This window comes from Musca autumnalis, unplaced genomic scaffold, assembly GCF_047663935.1.
Source record: "Musca autumnalis isolate F117 unplaced genomic scaffold, ASM4766393v1 scaffold_4, whole genome shotgun sequence".
In the NCBI taxonomy this organism is placed as follows: Eukaryota; Metazoa; Arthropoda; class Insecta; order Diptera; family Muscidae; genus Musca; species Musca autumnalis.
In genome coordinates, this window is record NW_027411977.1 from 130,523,090 (window position 1) to 130,543,963 (window position 20,874).

The window sequence follows — 20,874 nt, forward strand, 5'->3', positions numbered from 1 at the left end:
TTCCTCAGTGGTGTTTCGAATGACAATTTATCAGTTTATCAATTTATTCCGATACCAATTTAAGGGAAGCACGTTACCTCTACTATGTACAATGGAATCCAAGTATGGCAAGCAAAGCCAAACAAAATCCAGACATTAATTAAAAAAAAAAAAACAATTTTAATTATCCTAACATACAAACTTTGTTTTTGAACCTACAATGGACAAATTTGCAATATTCTTTTGTATGTAACTGCCTATTTATCTCACCGACATTATAGGTGTTGTAATCTGTGACGTGTGAGACTAAAGGTTACACATTTTCTTTCATTAAATAATTTGATAACTGAGACAAAACATACATGATCACGCCATTAGTATAACAATAACTGTAAATATCAAAAAGATTACTAATATATGTATGAGAATATTTGTATATACATAAAAAATAATAGGGTGTCCACAGTTTTTATTGAAAGACATTTGAAAATTTTTCTTTTGATCCCAAGTGGACATGCATTGCGATATGCTGCGCATTGATTACAAATTTTCTTTTGGCATCAAACAGAAAAAATGTTTTGAAACACTCTAATACATACGCAAGGTTTACTCAGATACGCATACTTTTTGTGAGTCAAAATAGGTTTAATGTGTTAAACATTCCTGTACACAGTAGCTTCTGCGCACAATCGAAGCCAGCATAAAACATGAATAATAATTTCATACTTATAACGAATAGAAATTCCCGACAACAACAAAATACGCAAGAAACAACAAAAACAAAAGTGTGTCTTCTTAGCCAAATAAACGCTTTAGGTATGGAGAAAAGAAATTCCACTTTGGCCCAAACAAGTCTGATGGTAACTGAAGCCACAGTCGATGATCAGTTGCAGACATTTGCTCGTACCAAACAGTTGTGTTGTGAAGACGCGTTACGGTGTGAATTTGAACAGTCAAGAAACCACTACACCACAGCACTTGAACAAAAACTTTACGGCACTCGAGTGTCTAAAAAGAAAAAATATATATAACTACAGATATTGCCAATAGCTACAAATATAATAACAACAAAAGGTAAAGAAAGCTCAAGAGAAAAGACCATGAAATGAAAGAAAGAGTGTGTAATAGTGGAAACTAAAAGCCATAAAAAACAGCAGTGAGCAGTGGTGCTACGCCTGCGCGTCATCTAGTTTTTCTGCACTTTAGTGTTGGCTTGATGGCGATGACGACGACGAAGACGAAAGCAGCCACTGCTGGCTACTGCCACTCTCTGTGTTAACAAAAAAATGATAATGCCAACAACAACAACTTAACAAATTCAACAACATTAACATTGTGTGGCGGTCTACTTAACACTAAAAACCGCTAGAGAAAAGTTTCTTCATTATCAGTCGTGTTTTATGTGGCCAAGTGAAAAGTTGTGCGTCTTACCCCAAAACGGATTAAATTTACATAACAACATTTCTGCATAAATAATTGATATTGTGGATAATTGAAATTAACATCGATCGTTTTGGGTATAAAAAGCACACAAAACGATCAAAGGGATAATTAACATAAATTCGAAACGAAACAGAAATCTGTAACAAAAAATAAAAACTACAACAAAAAGGTAGAATTATCATCACTGATGGATATGCAAATAACTTTCCAATTTATAGAAGAACACAAAAATAATAATATTTTAAATAAAACACAAACAAAAAATGCCAACAGCTCTAAAATATTGCATAAATCTTTTGTGATCTAAAAACATAAATTAAGAAAATTAATTTTTGTTCTTCCTTTTCTGTTCAAAGATAAAAATAACTTAAAGAATGGAAGTGTTACATTGTGACTTTGAATGTATTGATGCGGGTGTGTGTGTGTGTGAGTGTGGCTTAGAATGTTGGTTGAACTATTTTAGTTTGAATTAAAAGATGAATAAGACGAATATTGCAATTCGGAATACTCAAAGATGATTTTTTTTATTTATGTAATGGAAATTCCAGAGTTTTATATTTTGTTGAATGTTCACAGAGATGTTATGAGAAATACCAATTAACTATTTTGTTTCATGGAAGGATATGTTCGGCTTTTTTGTTTTGTTCATCTTTTTCTTCTTTAGTTAGCAATTTTTAGGGACCAGATGAAAATAAATTCAGGGAAATAGAATCTTTGAAATAAATATCTGCAAAGCATAACACAATCATCAAAAATTAGAAAAACTGATGAAGGATGGGAACAAAAGTCCCGGGGTTGGCCAAGATCAACCCGTTGACACCCTGGACACTAAAATAACTGAGGACTTAAAAAATGAAATTTTACCGAGTTCACCTCTGATCTAGCTATCAGACAGCTAACAAAATTGCAATCTCTCTAGTAAGAAATGTCAGAGAATACGCCTAGCAATTTTCAAAAACTCAATGTCTCTGAATGCGAGGCGTTTAAAGTTAAGTTAGTTAATAGAGTTAGAGAGTTGCAAAGTGCGTTTCAATGTCAATTTAGTTTCAATGCTAATATTTCTTAAAACTATTATGTGTCCTTACCTAGTAAATCCGATAATATGCTTTGCTTGTTTGTTTATACCATCCACCATAGTCTGGAGAGTATATAAAAATTGTGTTTCCGTTTTAACGCATTGAAATAAGTATTTGCGACCCTATAAAGTATAAATATTCATGGTCAGAATAAAATTCTGAGTCGATATAGCTATCTCCGTCTTCCTAGCATCAAAAAAAAAAAAAATAACAATGAACGGAAATTTTAGAAAGATGCATATCTTGTCCGCATACCTTGACCTGCGAAGAAGGGCTATATCGTTCCACGTTTTGGTACCGATTCCCATATAATGGTACCGCCCGATTTCAGCTATCTTTACGTTTTTATGTACATTTCCAACTGAACCCGATTAGTTATAATTTCCCAGTTAGGCTTCCTGGTGGTCAAAAAACTTATCTACTACAAATTGTGAACATAAATAAGTCCACTTTTTGGTATAACCCCCATGTAACGGTACTGCGCCATTTCCGGTATTTTCTGGTTTTTGACTACTTTTTTGACAAAAATAACTATAATTTGACATTGAGGGTTCAACGTGTTAAAAAAACTTTGGACATGGGTCTACGTTTTGGTATAGTCCCCATACGATAATTTCAGGTATTTGGAAGTTGTTATCCATATTTTCGGTCTAAATTGGCTTTAATTCAATTTCTTTACCTAAAATTCTGAGCATTGGTACTGTCGTAACAGAAAAAACAAATTGTTCCACATAAGTTCAGAATATTTTATATTGGAGGATATAATGAGTTCGGTCCGGCCGAACTTAAGGCCAGAACAGAATCAATCGTCGCTTGCTTTGCTTGCTTCCCCAAATGTCAAATTATAAAGGAAAGCCAGAGCCTCTTTGCAAATCCGCCTGCGTTCTCCTTTAGGAGGCTCTGGAATTCCTTTATAATTTGACATTTGGGTAGCAAGCAAAGCAAGCGACGATTGATTCTGTTTCTAGCTTTAAGGCTTTTTACTTGCTTTTACTTAAACAAAAAAAAAAAAAAAAAAAAGAATCAGCTGGCTTTGCCGACCGATTTAAACCCTCAGCCTGTGTGAATTGAAACGTTCGTTTATGGATAGATCCAAAATCTATTTCCCCAAAAATTATGTGTTTCGAGGATTTTCAGAATTTTGTGACCCTTTTTGGAGGGTTGCCGACAAAAATAAGGATTTGGAGTAATGCTACGCAAAGTGTTGCGGAGGAGGTACCTGAGGAAATGGACCGTCATAGTTCGTTTTGGAATTGGTTCCTATTTTGGAAATCATTAATTTCGATAGATATCGCGAACACTAGGCATTTCAGTTGGTCATAGTATAATTAACAGCTTATGTAATGTCGAATTGGGCACGAAAAACATAGAATTGCTGTAAACAGGTTCACAAGTAGTAGCTTCGGTAAAAAATTCGAAAGGATTCTCCAACAGACCTTAAACAGCACTAAAATAAAAATGTTGAACTTTTGTGAGGGATGGAGGTACCCTGAGAAGTGGAAGTGGATATTGCCGGTTTTTGAACCCAAACTAAGTTTGGACAAAATGTTACGTGATACAAAGTTTGGACCATATTGGTTGCTCAACTCAAGAGATTTGGAGAGTACCATTGTAGCGAACATTTATAAAAATTTTTGTAGGAGGTATTGGAAAGGCTGGACCAATGAGCACCATTTTCGAACTTTATCTAAGATACCCAGAAATGTTGCGATATGCAAAGTTTGGATCAACACAGTGTCCGGTTTGAAAGTTGTCGTGCCAATAGCCAGGCAATCACACAGACGGACGGACATGGCCAAATAGACACTAAATAGTCTGAAAGGGATTGCGCCCAAACATATTTGGCGTCTAAAACCATTATTTCAATCAAGCACAGCAACACATGGTGAACGTAGAGGATTTTAATTTTCTCAGGAAGTATGGACTTGCACCTAAAAAACTTGTGACGTCATATTAAGGGACCCTACACAACAAGGGACACTGCAACAGTGTGTGTTCGAAATATGGACCGAACCCGTACCTCATTCGAAGATTACCCCGCGCATCATTTTTGCGAAAAAAATGTTGAACTTTTGTAAGGAGTGTACGATTTGGATCATCTTGGAACTTAAACTAAGTTGAGACAAACAATTACGAAATCCGCTCGAGAACAATTAGATCCACTCGAGACTAATTGAGCTCTTCAGACAAATTGTCTGAAATGGATTTTGTCCAAATATACTTGGGGCAATTGTTCCACAAACATCCCAGATGGGACAAGGGAGACTTCTCTCATATACTTGGGGTCTAAACACATTATTTCGATGAGGTCGTATGGAAGTGTATATACATACCATCTTAAGCCTAACGACTGAGGGTATAAGAAAGAGAGGAAGGATATCCAGTATCTAATACAAAGCAGTCTGACATTTTTTGAACACTTTTTAGCTTGGACACAAGTGCCAGCAACCAGACAAGATATCCATAGGTACTGCGCCAAAGGATTGTTTTCAATAAAACTACATTTAGGAAATTTTTCAGAAATTTGTAATCACGGCTATTGTTATTTCCGCCCCATTTCAAACATTCTAAAACTGATATTGAAAAAGGGGTTTTCAGTGGATAAAAAACACTTGAAACAAATAATATAAATCTCAATTTTTTTAATAACCCCCCTTAATCGCTTTCAAATCCATGTCGTTAGGCTATGTAAAAATCACTTACATACACATTAATTAACCATTTATTTTGCACAAACAACAGTAAATGCAATTCCAACTTGAATTATTGTTCAGAATATGTCTATTATAAGTGATAATGGTTTTACATGCGATTTTCTCCTCGATACTACACAAGAATTGCTGCACTTTACTTTTCTACATTTCTTTTGTTTTGTGGCTCTAAAGGCTTTTGTATTTCATTTTATCGTGCACATCTCTTTTTGTATGGCTTTATTTTCTTATGGCTGGCGGAAAAAATGCAGAAGTGATGTTCTATGCAAAGATGCCAGGCATTCATTTGAACCCAATAAAAAAATTGCGGTATTGGAGAAGAACAAGATGATAGTATGGAATAGTACCATGTGAAAGAAAACACGGAGAAAAAGAAAGCAAAGTAATGAATAATCGTGATGCAACATTGAAAAGTGTAATAACCATTGGAAAAAAACAAATGAAGATTTTGCTTATTTTTTACATTACAAAAATTACAGTTTGATTTTCATGTGAAATATTTTTCTATGTGTATGCATCTGTATATACATACGTATGTATCCAATTACTCATGTGTGTATGGTGTATATGTATTGAACGAGAAGAACATTTATTTGCAATACTTCTGTGTCATTGTAAGGAGATTCATATAGTAATTTTCTTGTGCATATTCAAGTATTTCATGCATTTAAGTAAATTAAAATGTTTCCGAATCTGAACTTTTTTCAATGGTACACTAACATATTTTAAGAGGAAAAATACAACTGAAGAATATTTCAAAGTTTTGGAGAAATGCTTTAGTATGTTTTTGATAAACGAGTAGATTTCAGAGAATACGATTTTTTCGTTTTCTAAGATTTTTTAGCTCTGCACTGAGATGTGACTGAGATTGATAAACTTTACTACATACATGCTATAATTATTTTTTATTATTTCGAAGCAAACGTTTAGACTTGTAGATATACATATGTATATCATCCACAAATTCTATTATAGACCTCAAATACATAAACATGTATGTATGTGAGTTATGTAAAGTAAAAAATTTCTATTAAATATTTGTAAAGTAAATGAAATAAAAACATAAATAATAATTTCCAGGTCCCTAAAATACCTTCAACTAGGAAGAATTTGGCGGGATGGTGGGATGGATATTTTCTATTTGTATTTTTTTAGGAATAATCTGTTCTACATGTTGAGAATACAAAATGTCATTCATTCTACAGCAAATTCAATTGGAAAATGGTGTATAGTTTAAGAATACCAAAAATATATTGAGGTCTATACCAAATGAAAACTTGTATATATTGTAAAATGCACGTCCACAGAGAAGCCGAATTGCAAAAATTAGAGAAATACGGTCAACATTTATGAAAGGCCATTTTTTCTGAGGATGTAGATCCAATCAGAGGCTATTAGAGTTAGGCAATCCAGTTCACGGAGCAGATCGAACTTTCTTGTTCCTTTTCTCCAGAGGAACTAGTTTCTTAATATAGTTCCATAGTTCTAAATAGTTCCGGGACCGATGTAGTTCAATTAATCTTTCACGTTTGTCGTTCTTTTGTTTCACTCGTTCCAACTAGTTTCGAGACCGATATAATTCAATGAATCTTTCTCTTTAATCGTTCCTTTTGTTACCTTCGTTCCAAGTAGTTCACAAAATGCAGTGTAAAAATTTAAAATAACTCAAATCGAGCGGTACCTTTAAATGGAGGCTATTCCAAAAAGTGAACCAATTTTTAATGGAGAGGTTTTTGGATCACTGTGAATCCTTTGTGCCAAATTACAGCTAATTTGGACCGAAAACATAGATAACAAGTTGAAAATGTGAGGACTATTCCACAACGTGGACCTATGTCCACAATTTTGTGGAGAAGTTTATTGGCCAAAGTATAGTCAACTAACTTAAAACTTTTTGGAAAAGTTGTTGAACCACTGTGGACCCTAAATACCAAATAACAACTAATTTGCAGCGAAAACGTAGATAACAAGTTGAAAATTATACATACTTTTATATGGATGCCGGTTCTTTTATATGGAAGCCATTCCACAACGTGAACCTATGTTCACAATTTTAAATTGGAGAAGTTTCTCGATCCTTGAGAACCCTTAATAAGATCGAAAATTCAAAATAACTGAAATCAGGTGATACCGTTCTATGGGGGCTATACCAAAACGTGGGTCAATATAGCCCATCATCGAACTTGATCTGCTTGCGAATAAAAGACGCATCTGAGCATAATTTTAGCGTCTTATCTTAATTCGTTTGACTAATTACCACCAACGGACATACATATATCGACTCAGAAATTTTCCCTGACAAACATAATATACCAATGACCACAAAAACTGAGACTGAGCTGAGACTCGTGTCAAATTTTCATGATCATATCTCTTAATCTCAACGAGTTGCAGCTCATTTACTACGAGTTTGGCAGAATTCAACAAAAAAGTTTTTTTTTTAATTTACGCACTAAAACACTTCAAATCACGCTTGATCTTGCACAGAAATTTAGCACCGATATCTGACTAGCTGTTTGCAAAATAGGGTCCATGTAGTTATTTTATTTTTTGTGTAATAATACTTTTAAGTTGGGAAGTCAAATTTCAATACCCAACTTTAAACGCGTTTTTCTCGAAACTGGATATTTTGAGATGTGTAACTCTTTGAGTAAATGAGCGATATGTTCCCACAACATCTCCGAATGGACAAGAGATACTTCCCTCCTATATATATGAGTGCATGCCGATTTATATTGACCCAGAATTAATGGACCTACTTTCTATCGCCTAGTCCTAACCGCGTGATTCTTACGACACGACTTGTAGAGAAGCTTTTCATGGCTGGAATACTCAGGAAGTGTACGCCAGCATTACAATGAGGGGATTTGCCACCGCCGAAAATTTTGATGTTCTGGTCAGGCTCCCAAATATAACGTAAAACTGTAAAAATATAAGCAATCATATTATTGAATCTTCAACATTAACAAAACAAACAGAAAACAGCGAAGCCATGCGCAAAATGGAATTTTTAAATAAATTCCAACAACATACTCACAGGTAACTGTTTTGATGTTATTTCAACGTACAGAAATCGATGATTTCTTAGTTGAATCGTGCTGTCAGCTTGAAAATATTTTGTTCTGGAGTTTTTTTTTTTGGAAAGCCGTAAACTGAGCATCATTCTCATCAACATGGGAGTACTCGATGCTTAAAGAGTTCAGGTGTTCACTAGAAAATTCATCATTTCAAAAACTGAAAAGCCAATTGATACCTCCCTTCGCCGGGATGAAATAATGATATTGGAAACGATCTGTAAATTTTGCATGCTGTCAGTGCGTTTTGTAAACATTTTTCTCTAAAGAAAGTAGTGATGAAGTTAAGCCAATGGGGGAATACTCCAGACTTAAACAATCGTAAAAATATAACCTCAAACCTAATGCCAAAATTAATTTACTCCGCTACTCTGGCTTAATAGATGATGCGTTTAGTTCGCTCATGATTTTGCTCACAAAAGGTTAACTATTCGCAAATACAGAATAAAATGGAACTGATTCAGTGTGAAGATTTGTCTAATGAGTTCAAATTAAGCTTCCAACAATTGACAAAAGTATCATTCCAAAGAATTGATGAAAATACAATTCCAAAGAATTAGTGAAATTTCAGTTTCCATCAAAAATGTTAGAGGTAGCTTACAATAGCCATCAATGCAATATGTACCGAAAAAAAAACATTACATATCTACCCACACAGACAAAGTGGAGACGTAATTTCACTGCATTTTTGGTGTGGTGTGGACGCAAAAAGTAAATGGCGTAAGGAAATCCCCAATATTGCACACATTAGCGACTGTATAGGGATAGAAAATTTCAGCACATTTGACCGGAGATTGATGAAACTTATTATTTGTAATCGAAGATTTTGCTGGATTTTTATAGTACTTGTTTGAAGAAATTTGTACGCGAATTTCCTACAAATGACTTTTTGTTCCTGTAAAGAGCGTTGTCTGATGTAAGACTTTTAGAGAATTAGTTCAGAAGCTCCTTTCAGTGAATAATCGACATCGAACATTTGGCTAGTTCTTCATTTACGAAAGTGCCAGAACACACATTATTCTTTACACGAGCATTTATCTTTCTGCTCGTGATAAAGATGAACTTTTAGTGAACTAGTTCAATAGCGCTCATTTACTCAACATTGAAATTTTTACTTGTTTTTAGAATAATTTTTTGAAGAAAATTATATGCCAGTATGAAAATAACTATTTTTGTGGATACACTATTTGCCTTTTTCTTTTATGTAAAAGATTTTAATTTATTAAAGGCAAACTTTAGTTGCACTAGTTCAGTATCTCATATAAGTGAGTACTTGAACAAGATCATTTAAAAAAGAACGGTGTTATTCAATATGTTCTTCGATATTTTATGAATATAACAACAATTGTTAGTCTATTGTTATGTCTGTTCCAGAACCTGCAAGAAGGTACTAATTATACTATTATTTTCGATTTTATAAAGTATATATTAATAGCTTCTTGCAGGTTCTGGAACTGAAGATTTGTAGTTCATGTATCACCTTAATAAAATTAAGAACGAAAACCTTTGTAGATATACATATTCTACTCTTGAACGTCATTGGCAACGGTTAATGTTTGATTTACTAATGGTTTGGTCATTCCTTATTCTTGTATTTGGTGTATCCAGAATTTTGCCACAAAAAGGAGGCACATAAATACATACATACGTACATACTCGTACGTATGTACATATATTTCCGGAAAAACTCTTTTACAGTTTGCAAAACATGGAACTAGGAAAAAATTGTTAGGTCAGTTGAAAGTTTATTTTCTTTATGCGCCACTTCAGTTTACCAACGTTTGGTTGTTTAGTGGCTCCATTGCAATACTTATGCATATGCACATCAATGGGTATGTAACGTTGCCAAGTATTTTTTGTAAGTTCTCTTCTTTTTTTTGGTCACATAAAATTTAAAATGTTGATTCTGTTTTCGGAGCAAGTAGTAGGAATATTTTGTTTGTTGTAAACAGGTAAGCATAAAAGTACTTATGTTACTGCCATTTCGCCTGTTACCTCTATTCGCATGGCTTAACACATTCACATACGCTTTTTTGTTTTTGTTGTTAATACAGAAATGCACAGCCTCACACAGTTGACCTAGTTGTTTGAGTTTTTTTTCATGGAAGGAAATGTGCTATTGTTTAAATTTATGCAAAAACAACATAAGACTTTGTTTTTTCTTTCGTTCTTGACATTAAAAAACATGAAAACACGATGATGATTGAACAATAACCCTTAAACAAATTGTTAATGTAACATAGAATAATTTAAAAATATATATGAATAAATATTATTATAACTGTTTTAACATTGTCAAATGTGCAAAGAACAAGTAAAAAAGTATCAGTCAGCTTTGCCGACAGAGATATACCCTCAGCCTGTGTATATCGAAACAATGTTTCCCAAAAAACCTATGTATACAGGGGGTTTTAAAAATTTTGGATGTATGAACCGACAAAAATGTTGATTAGGATTAATGATCAAAAGTTTTGCGGAGGAGATACTTAAAGGAATGGATCGACATTGACTATTATGGAAGTGAATCTCCAGCCACTATACATGGTTTCTACACCCTTTGGGCTGTTTGCTCAAGAAGTAATTGAGGTAGCGAATGGAAGTTGCTTCAACAAAAATCAAAGTGATTCGATTGCAGGTCTTAGAGTGAACTTATCCGAAATTTTGTGTGGGAGGTACCCGAAGTAGTGGAACGATATTGGAACCTTATCTACATATGTATGTCTGGTAGACATTTCACGATTTGCAAAGTATGGACAAAATCGGTTACTCCCTTCAAGAGTTATCGTACGTACAAATTTTCCGAACATTTTCGAACTTTTGTGGGGGAGGTATTGGAAGGAGTGGACCGATATAACCCATCTTTGAACTTAAACTAAGTTTGGAAAAATATTACGAAAGCCAAATTTTGGATCGAATCGGTTGATCCGTGAGAGAGTTATCGTGCGCTCCAGCCAGCCAGACAGACAGATGGACGGACATTTCTCAATCGACTCCAAATTGTCTGAAACACATTTCGTCCAAACATACTTGGGGTCTAAAACCATTATTTTGATGAGGCACATTTTGCCCGTATGAAAGTGTATATACATACCCTCGTTAGCATAAATGCTGAGGGTATAAAAACATGAAATTAAATTTTTTTGTTCATATTTCAGTTCAGTTTCATTCATTAATACTTCAAAATACATATCATTTATGTAAAATTTAAAATATTTGCTTGGCAATTTGTAATTTGGTCTTTGCTGCTTTAATAATTTCTCGTTAAAGCAGAGAAGAAGTTCTATATTCAAGCCGCCCTCGAAAAAACTACTAATGTTGCCTCCTTAGAACTAAGGGTCAGCAGATACAATCTACAACATTTTCATTCACAAAAAATACCAAACTTGCTAAAAAAAATGTTTGCAGATAAATTCCTCCTCGAGGAGCAGAAAAACGTAAAACTGTAATATAACAAATATCGTAAGTGTTGTTTCCTGCTTTCATTAAAACGGGGAGCAAAAAAAAAAATTAAATGGCGTACATTTCAACATTCTCACAGAATGTTACAGTGGAACCTGCTTTAATATGGATTTAATATATACTTTGTACAGAATGCAATAAAAGTTATGTTAGGCAGTGAATCAAAGATGGGCACGGTTTGGTGACTCTTATTTAATTCTTTCGTCTTAGATCATTGTAGGAATATTAGCTATGGAATTGCACATAGCAAAAATTTCCACAATGATCTACGATAACAATAATGAATCATTCACTGGGACTTTTTTAAATATTGTTACTCCAACAATATACTTTATGTCATTTACAATGATATTGTTATAGGCAACCATAGTTAAAGATACGAAGCACTGTGAACGAGCTGTGACATGTCTACGTAAATTCGCAGGACGAGACACGAATTTCCATACTGAGAAAGAAATCTTCTTCATCAGAAGCAGGTTGAGGTACGTCAGGAAGTACGAGAGAATCTGCCCTCATGTACCTCTACGCCACAGGATATTCCTTGCAGCTCTTCTAGTTGCTCAAATCAAAGCCCCTGAATGGCCGCGGCGGCAAACAACAATTTGGAGATGACGAAACCTACTGGCCAAAGCAAAAAGGTGGAGTCCGAAGAAGACCTCAACCCAGAAGGGTATGAAGAAGGCTAAAAAGTAAAGCTGGCAAAAAATCCATGGCACTATCGATATATCGATAAAATTCAATATCGATAGATAGTTTTATTTATCGATGTTATCGGATTAAAAACCTCTAACCTAAAATCTATTGAAATTAATTGAAAATACGCGGCTTTTCGGTTTAATGTGAGAAAGTAAGTTCGTAGTCACACTTACAAATTTTTCGGAAAAGTAAATTGCATTTTTGAGTATTTTTTACTAAAAAACAATCGTTTTTCTCCTTTATATTTCTGTGAAATACGCCACTTTTATTTCCCTATTAATACTAATGGCAAATTAACGATAATATCGTTAGCTATCGAATTTTTGAAATGAAATATCGAAAATATCTAATGTTGCGAATATCGATAGTTTGCCAGCTCCACTAAACCAAATGACTTCTGCAAAGGCGACCATTTGGCGAAGCCCACATCAAACCCGTTAGGCAAAGCGAAAAAATGGGTCCAAACAACCTTCACAGGCTGAAAGGTGATGGGGCCAACTTCATCTTCAGAGAAAACGGATAAAGATTCTCAGCATAAGACTGTATAAGGTGTCCCCCAGTCTTCGCCCAAGAAGACGATGACTTCTCAGGTGGCCAACCCAACAACCTCCTTTACACATGGTCAAGGACGCAACAAGGCCTACGCCAGACCGACCCCAATGATGCCCGCTGACGATTTCGAGTGGCAATCATCGACCGAGCTGAACCGACAGAGGAAGCGGCGAAGGTCACTGGTTGCTTGTTTCTGACATGATAGTAAAGTAGAATGTTCAGTCGGTTTGGCAGCGCCTACCTGCAAAAGGGCGTCAAGATTTTTAAGTGTCATAAAAAGAAATCGCGAACTTTGGGAAGGAGCTAATCTCGCTGGGGTCTCCATTTCTGAAATACCATCCAGAAAGGTGTTCCCCCATGTACTGTGGAAAGGGAGCTCATACTGAAAGTGTTGGAGTTTGAAAAACCAGATCATCTTACATCTGGTTGGACCATCACTAGCCTAACCCCTTGTAAGGAAAATGGAGGTATGAATATTAGGGTGGCTATGGTCTACATAGGGTGGTAGGGTTATCTGAAAAAGCGCGTGGGAAAACTGATCTTAGCATTTAAGGTTCCCAGTAAACAAGAAACTTCTCCATAAGTCCTCGTTTTGGAATAGCCCATTTATAACCGCACCGGCCGATTTTACGTATTTTGACATTTTTAGCTAGCTAAATTAGCTAAAACTTGGCAATTACGGTTCCTAGAGGTCAAACAACCTATCTACAAACAATTTTGTTATGGAATAGCCCCCATACATATAACGGTACCACCCGATTTCGGGTATTTCGGCGCTTTTAGCTACATTTTAAGACCGAATTAGGTATAATTTGGCATTTAGGGTTATAAGCGGTAAAACAACTTATAAACAAAAAAATTGCAGACATAGGTCCATGTTTTTGAAATAGCCACCACAAAACGATACCACCACCGATACCACCAAAATATTTGTCGGATAAGTTTTTTGTCCACGCTATGGAATTAATCTCATATAACGGTACGCCCGAATTAACGAAATTTTACGTTTCTATCTACATTTTCTGACGAATTAACTATAATTTGGCATTGGAGATTCGACGTGGCTAAAAAGATTCTCCACTAAAAATTTTGGTACATATGTCCACATTTTGGTATATCCCTCATATAACGGCACCGCCCAATTTAAGGTATTGGTATGTATCTACATTTTCGGCCTATGTTGGCTAAAATTTAACTATTTGGGCAAGCAGTGGTCAACAAAAATCTTCTTTAAAAATTGTGGATATCGGTCCACGTTTTGGTATATAGCGGCACCGCCAGATTTCAGGTATTTTTAAAACCTCACTTGTCGACGTTTAGAGTTCCCAATAAAAATTTGGGAGCCATATGAGCCGAATAACAAGAAACTTGTTTCCCGATGCAGAGCGTTCAACTCACAAAAAAAATTCGATAAAAATTAGATTCGAAAAAATCATGGTTGTACTGTAAAAAATCTATGTGTGTGTGGTTGTAATACATATAACAGTTGCTACAGCATGAACCACCGACAATAAAGCTCATGGGATAAAAGACATGCTATTAAGTGTTGTAGTGCATAAAAGCGTTTTTTTTCTCCTCCTCTTAACTATGTTGAACAGCAACGACATTGGCAGACCTTGCTGCTGCTGTTGCAAGCGAACATAACAAACTGTGTTGTATATACATATGTATGTACATGTGCATGTGTATGTATGAATGTTCTTTCTAGCAAGTGCATGTTCATTTTATCTACTAAATTAGGTGCATTCCTACTTACAATCACTGGCATATACAACAAACAGCTTCATTCATTCGCTAGATATGGATTCCTATTTTGCTCTTCTCCACTCTTCTATGAACACAATTTTAAATTTGAACACCCCCACTTGAAATAGCGTGGTTAAGTAACGGTAAATATGTGTGTTACCAGTAGTTCTATGATATTGTTTTTCAAAGTAAACTCACATATACATACATATACAGTGATTATTGTGTACACTATCCTAGATAACTTCATATACATATACATATGTATGTATATACATATGTATGTATGTGCGTATGTATGTATGTATGTATGTATTTGAGTTCATTAAGTGTTTGGTGTGTGTGTGTGCATTTCATAATGTTAGAATCCACACTGTCAATGTCAGTTCACTTAACGTAGTTTTTCGCCTTATTCGTATTTCTTTTTTTGGTTTTCTTCAAAATTATTGTTTAACAAAAACATATGCATGCACACGCGAACACATAAACATATGTATATCTACATCTATGTTCATACATATATATATATATCTCCCGGTTGTATGAAATATCATTGAAAGAAAGTACAAATACAAGTGAGATTTCATTCAACTTCATAAATGTGAAGAGAAAGTCTTAAGTGCTTACCACTTATTTAATACAAAAGCAAAAACAGAAAAAAGAACCTGATCGCTTTAAATGCCACTTAATTGAACAAAAAATAAAGAAAATAAAACATAACAGCAATTAATGATATGAGGTTTGTTCTGGTATATTTTGCTTTCTTTTCTAGTTTACATTTTTCCTTGAAAGATAAGCAAATTGCAAAGGCATCAAGCATACAAGTTTTGTTAAAAAAATAAATCAAAGATGAATCTGCCTAGTTTTTACAGCATTCTCGGAGAAAGACTTAATTGCTTATTTACCAAGGTTGTTTTTTTCATAAACCGTTCTAAGAATAAATTTCCAATCGTTTTTACATTTTGTCTATAAACATCTCTGGATAAACTTCTGTCATATCAATGATAGTACATTGGGAGGCTTAGCTCAGTAAGTGAGTACAATTAAAAGATATGTATGTCTATAGATATTATCATATTTTTGTGAATAACAAAAACAAACAAATCTCTAAGAAACTGTAAAAATATATGTCCTAACACTAATTGACAATGTGTTAATTACAAAATTCAACAGATATCCTTTTGAGTATATACATACTTATATATAAATATTGGTATTGGTAATAAAACATGTTCATACCCAGCAAACCAAATGTCGGATGTCCGACACATCTGAACAATTTCGGGAGCAAAATCGTTCAGATTTCCTTCCGAATTTTATACAATTTTTCGTAGGGCAATTCGTTAAAATTTCGGAGAGAATGCCGGAAGTAAATTTCCCTTGAAATATACCAATGTTTTTCTTTCAATTTCGGTACGAATTCGGAGCGAAATGTCGGAAACAAATTTCCCATAGCACAACAACCACCTTTTGTATATGTATAAAACCAATGGATTGGTTTCATTTTAGTTTGTTGTTTAAAAACAAAGTGGTTGTTTATAAAATTTGCATATACAATTTTTAAATATAAATGCAGCGTACAATTATTCAAGCTAGTGTTGATATACTCAACATATTCGTACACAAAGTTTACATTGTTCTACTATAACGACGAAATGATTAGAAATCATTAGAAAAGTTTGAAATTACAACCTTGCAACAAAACATAACAAAAAAAAATTCATCAATTAAAAAGGCGTTAGAGAAAATGTTTTCCTTCGATATTCATAGGACATTATTACGAAATCGTTCAGAAATCTTTACGAAGATTCGGAAGAAAAAATTCAACTTCCGAATTTCACAAGGATTTTCTTCCGAACACTGACCGAAATCGATCCGATTTCGCTCCGACATTTCATTTCGAAATTATGTCAACAACCACTTTACACAACTTTCGTTAAGATATCGTTACAATTTCGGATCCGACATCGGACGTAGCGTCCGAATTTTGTTCCGATTTCGTTACGATTGGTTTGCAGGGTACGTACGATACAAATACACATACTGTCACACACTGTGGTTTAATAAGCAACTGCAAACCACAAAAGCTATTTCAGCAGCTGTTGTATCTCAGCATCAGAGTTGTTAATGCAATGGGAAATCAATAACGTTGTGCATTTGCCTGTGATTAATCTACACATTGACAATTTGAACACTTAAGAATACGTATCTGTCGAGAGAATTTTTGTGGTTCATCTTAATACTATACTTGATATGTATGTATGTTTGGTTGAGCTTTGTATGTATGTGTATATTTGGAAGGTAATTGAAACGTATTTTAATTGGACATCCGTGTATTTCAGTTTAATTAAAGAATATCGCTAGTAGGTAAATGTTCATTTCCCATAATGAACATTAATACAATGTCATTTACGTCTAGTTGGCATTTTATGTAGCCGATCAATGGTTTTCTTAAGAAAAAAAATGGTTTGAGGAGGATTGGGAATTCCTATTCAAGGCTTACTAGAGTTTTTCGCTTCATAAAAACGCAGCTTAAATCAATCTTATTATTCTTATTATTTTTTTGGGAAATAGTAATCTTCAGTTTTTATAACCTCACCCTAAAGGGTATAATGGGTGGTCTCGTATACCTACTTTGGCACAATCAAAAATATCCCGTCCGACCGTCTGGCTGTGTGACTGGCTGAAGGTTCCATTAGCGGCCTTATAATGGGGGTCTAATTTTTTTCTGAGGATATCCATACTTTTTGAGATAATGATCCAGAATTTCTTAAAAACACTGCACTCATCAACTGAAGTGACTAATGCGCACCATAACCCTCGAAAGAAGTAAGTAGATTTTTAAGAATATTACCTGAACGACATTGGAGTCTTTTATACCAAATTCTGACATTTACAGGAGTTTGGGAACATTTTCAGAGGGACTTTAGTGATTTTTTTTTTTTAATTTTGAAAAATGATTTTAATTATCTTTTAATCTTTTATCTAGCTGCACACGATTTTTTTAATATTATTAAAAAATTCTATAGAATCTCGTAAATGCTTTTAAGAATACAAGAAATAGAATCTCATGATTTTTATATTTCAATAAGCCTCTGTTTTTCGGAAAATTTGTCCTCTGCGGGTTGTTATAGATTTTCAAGAATATTTTCAGTGCGACTTTAAATAATTTTTTCAGTGGTCGCTGAATTTTTAAAAATATTTCAACGTTAGGCTTGGGTATTCTAAAGATTATTTTAGATACTAAATTTTGGGTAGTGATGCAAGTTTTAATACCGCCTCCATATAAGTGGTACACCCGAGTTTCGGTCTTTTTTTGAGGGTTTTTAGAACATTCGTGGCGTTTTTATACCCTCCACCATAGTATGGAGGGTATATTAAGTTTGTCATTCTGTTTGTAACACATCGAACTAATCATTTGCGACCATATAAAGTATATATATTCTTGATCAGGATAAAATTCTAAGACGATCTAGCCTTGTCCGTCTGTCCGTCTGTCCGTCTGTCTGTCCGTCTGTTGTAATCACTCTAGCGTCCGCAATAATTGAGATAGAGTGCTGAAATTTTGCACCCGAGGGTATTTTTTCCATAGGCAGGTCAAGTTCGAAGATGGGCTATATAGGTCCACTTTTTGGTATAGCCCCCATATAACGGTACCTCCGGATTTGAGGTATTTTGACGTTCTTCGCCTCATTTGCAGACCGAATTAGCTATAATTTGGGATTTAGGGTTCCTAGTGATCAACAAACTTATATACCAAAGGATATGGGCATAGGTCCATGTTTTGGTATAGTCCCCATATAACGGTACCCCCGATTTTCGGTATTTTGAGAATTTTAGCCACAATTTTTAACCGAACTATCTGCAATTTAACATTTGAGGTTCTCAGTGGTCATGAAATATCTCCACGAAACATCGTCAACATAGGTCCATGTTTTGGTATAGCCCCCATATAACGGTACCTCCCGATTTTGGGTACTTTGAGAATTTTAACCACAATTTTTAACCGAAATATCTGCAATTTGACATTTGAGGTTCTCAGTGGTCATGAAATATCTCCACCAAACATCGTCAACATAGGTTCATGTTTTGGTATAGCCCCCATATAACGGTACCTCCCGATTTTCGGTATTTTGAGAATTTTAGCCACAATTTTTAACCGAACTATCTGCAATTTGACATTTGGGGTTCTCAGTGGTCATGAAATATCTCCACCAAACATCGTCAACATAGGTTCATGTTTTGGTATAGCCCCCATATAACGGTACCTCCCAATTTTCGGTATTTTGAGAATTTTAGCTACAGTTTTAAACTGAAATAGCTGTAATTTGACATTTGAAGTTCTCAGTGGTCATAAAACATCTCCAATGAAACATCGTCTACATAGGTCCATGTTTTGGTATAGCTCCCATATAACGGTATCTCCCCATTTACGGTATTTTAAGAATTTTAGCTGCAATTTTTAACCGAATTAGCTGCAATTTGCCATTTGAGGTTCTCAGTGGTCATGAAATATCTCCACCAAACATCGTCAACATAGGTTCATGTTTTGGTATAGCCCCCATATAACGGTACCTCCCAATTTTCGGTATTTTGAGAATTTTAGCTACAGTTTTAAACTGAAATAGCTGTAATTTGACATTTGAAGTTCTCAGTGGTCATAAAAAATCTCCAACGAAACATCGTCTACATAGGTCCATGTTTTGGTATAGCTCCCATATAACGGTATCTCCCCATTTACGGTATTTTAAGAATTTTAGCTGCAATTTTTAACCGAACTAGCTGTAATGATCGATATTTTGAGAATTTTAGGTACAAATTTGTCTATTCAAAAATAATCGTCAATATAGGTCCATGTTTTGGTATATCCCCCCATATAACTGTACCTCCCGATTTTCGGGAATTTTCAGTGGTCACGAAATTTCTTCACTAAAATTCGTCAACATGGGTCCATTTTTGAGGGTCTACATTGTTTTGATGAAACTACCCTCAATTTGACTCTTGAAGTTCCCTGCAGCTATAAAACTTTTCCGCCAAAAAATTTAAAGATAGGTTGACTCTTTGATATAGCCCCGTAGGTGGTACCTTTCCCCTAGTTGAACACATTTTTTTAAATTAGATCAGATTACACTGTGCAACAAAATGGAGGTGAACGTCTGGGGCACGGAAAATTCCTCTAGGGGAAGAAAGGCCTTAGTGAGTATATTATGAACCCCGGAGGACAGATCCGCCGTGAGTCGAACTTCCGCGTTATGGCGTGATGAAATTTTTGTTAGAGACCCTGTGGGCCATCAGGAATTAGCGTTATATCTTTGTTCACTGTTGCTTAAGTGCTCTACAAAAACAACAAACAAAGATATAATGCTAATTCATGATGGCTTACAGGGTCTATTGCAAACACTTCATCACGCCATAACGCGGAAGTTCGAATCACGGCGCATCTGTCCTTCGGGGTTTTTAATATACACACACCAAGGGCTTTCATCTCCAAAAGGAATTATCTCTGTCCCAACATTTGTGTTCACAGTGTAATTTAAGCAATAGTGGGAGGCAGTAGGATTCTAACCATTGTCGAAAAGTTGTTTCACCTAAAATTGTAAAAGGACTCTAATTATTCCTTTTTAATTAAGACTATTTTATGGTGGAGGGTATAAAAAGTTCGGCCCGGCCGAACTTAACGACTTTTTACTTGTTTTTATTAGGATAGCTGTTGCAATTTTATTTTTTCAAAATAGTCTGGCTTAATCCCAAAATGCTCACTTTGGACTTAATTTTTCAAGGATATTTTTGATGTCCTTTTTATCCTGCAATGCAATAATTTATAATTACTATATACTCCCCTCTTTAATAATGTTTGACCTCTAAAAGGTCAAAACGATGAGAAAACGAAAAATTAAAAATACCATTATAATCCATTTTGCCTACAATTTCAAACCTATATAGTCCGGTTCAAGTGTAACAAAATTTTTTGAAAACTGTCGGACGGTGTAATGGGATATGGTCTTTAAAATACCTTAAATCGGGAGGTACATTTATATGAGGACTATATCAAAATATGAACCCACGTTGACGATTTAGTTCGTCTCTTTATTGGATCAGCATTTGCAATTTTCAAAATAGTCTGGCTTAAACCCATTG

The 20,874-nt window shown here is 34.7% G+C and overlaps 1 protein-coding gene across 2 annotated transcripts in view; it reads left to right on the plus strand.

Annotated features, from left to right (window-relative positions):
* The first annotated feature begins 864 nt into the window (after window positions 1-864).
* ect (ectodermal) overlaps window positions 865-20,874 on the plus strand; it is an 86,830-nt gene continuing 66,820 nt past the window's right edge. The window contains exon 1 of one of the 2 annotated variants that reach the window (XM_073982220.1): window positions 865-1,053. The gene's annotated coding sequence lies outside the window, so the exon portion shown is untranslated. Of the gene's footprint in view, window positions 1,054-1,362; window positions 1,592-20,874 lie in introns of those variants that run through there. The other variant, XM_073982219.1, reaches the window with a different exon arrangement.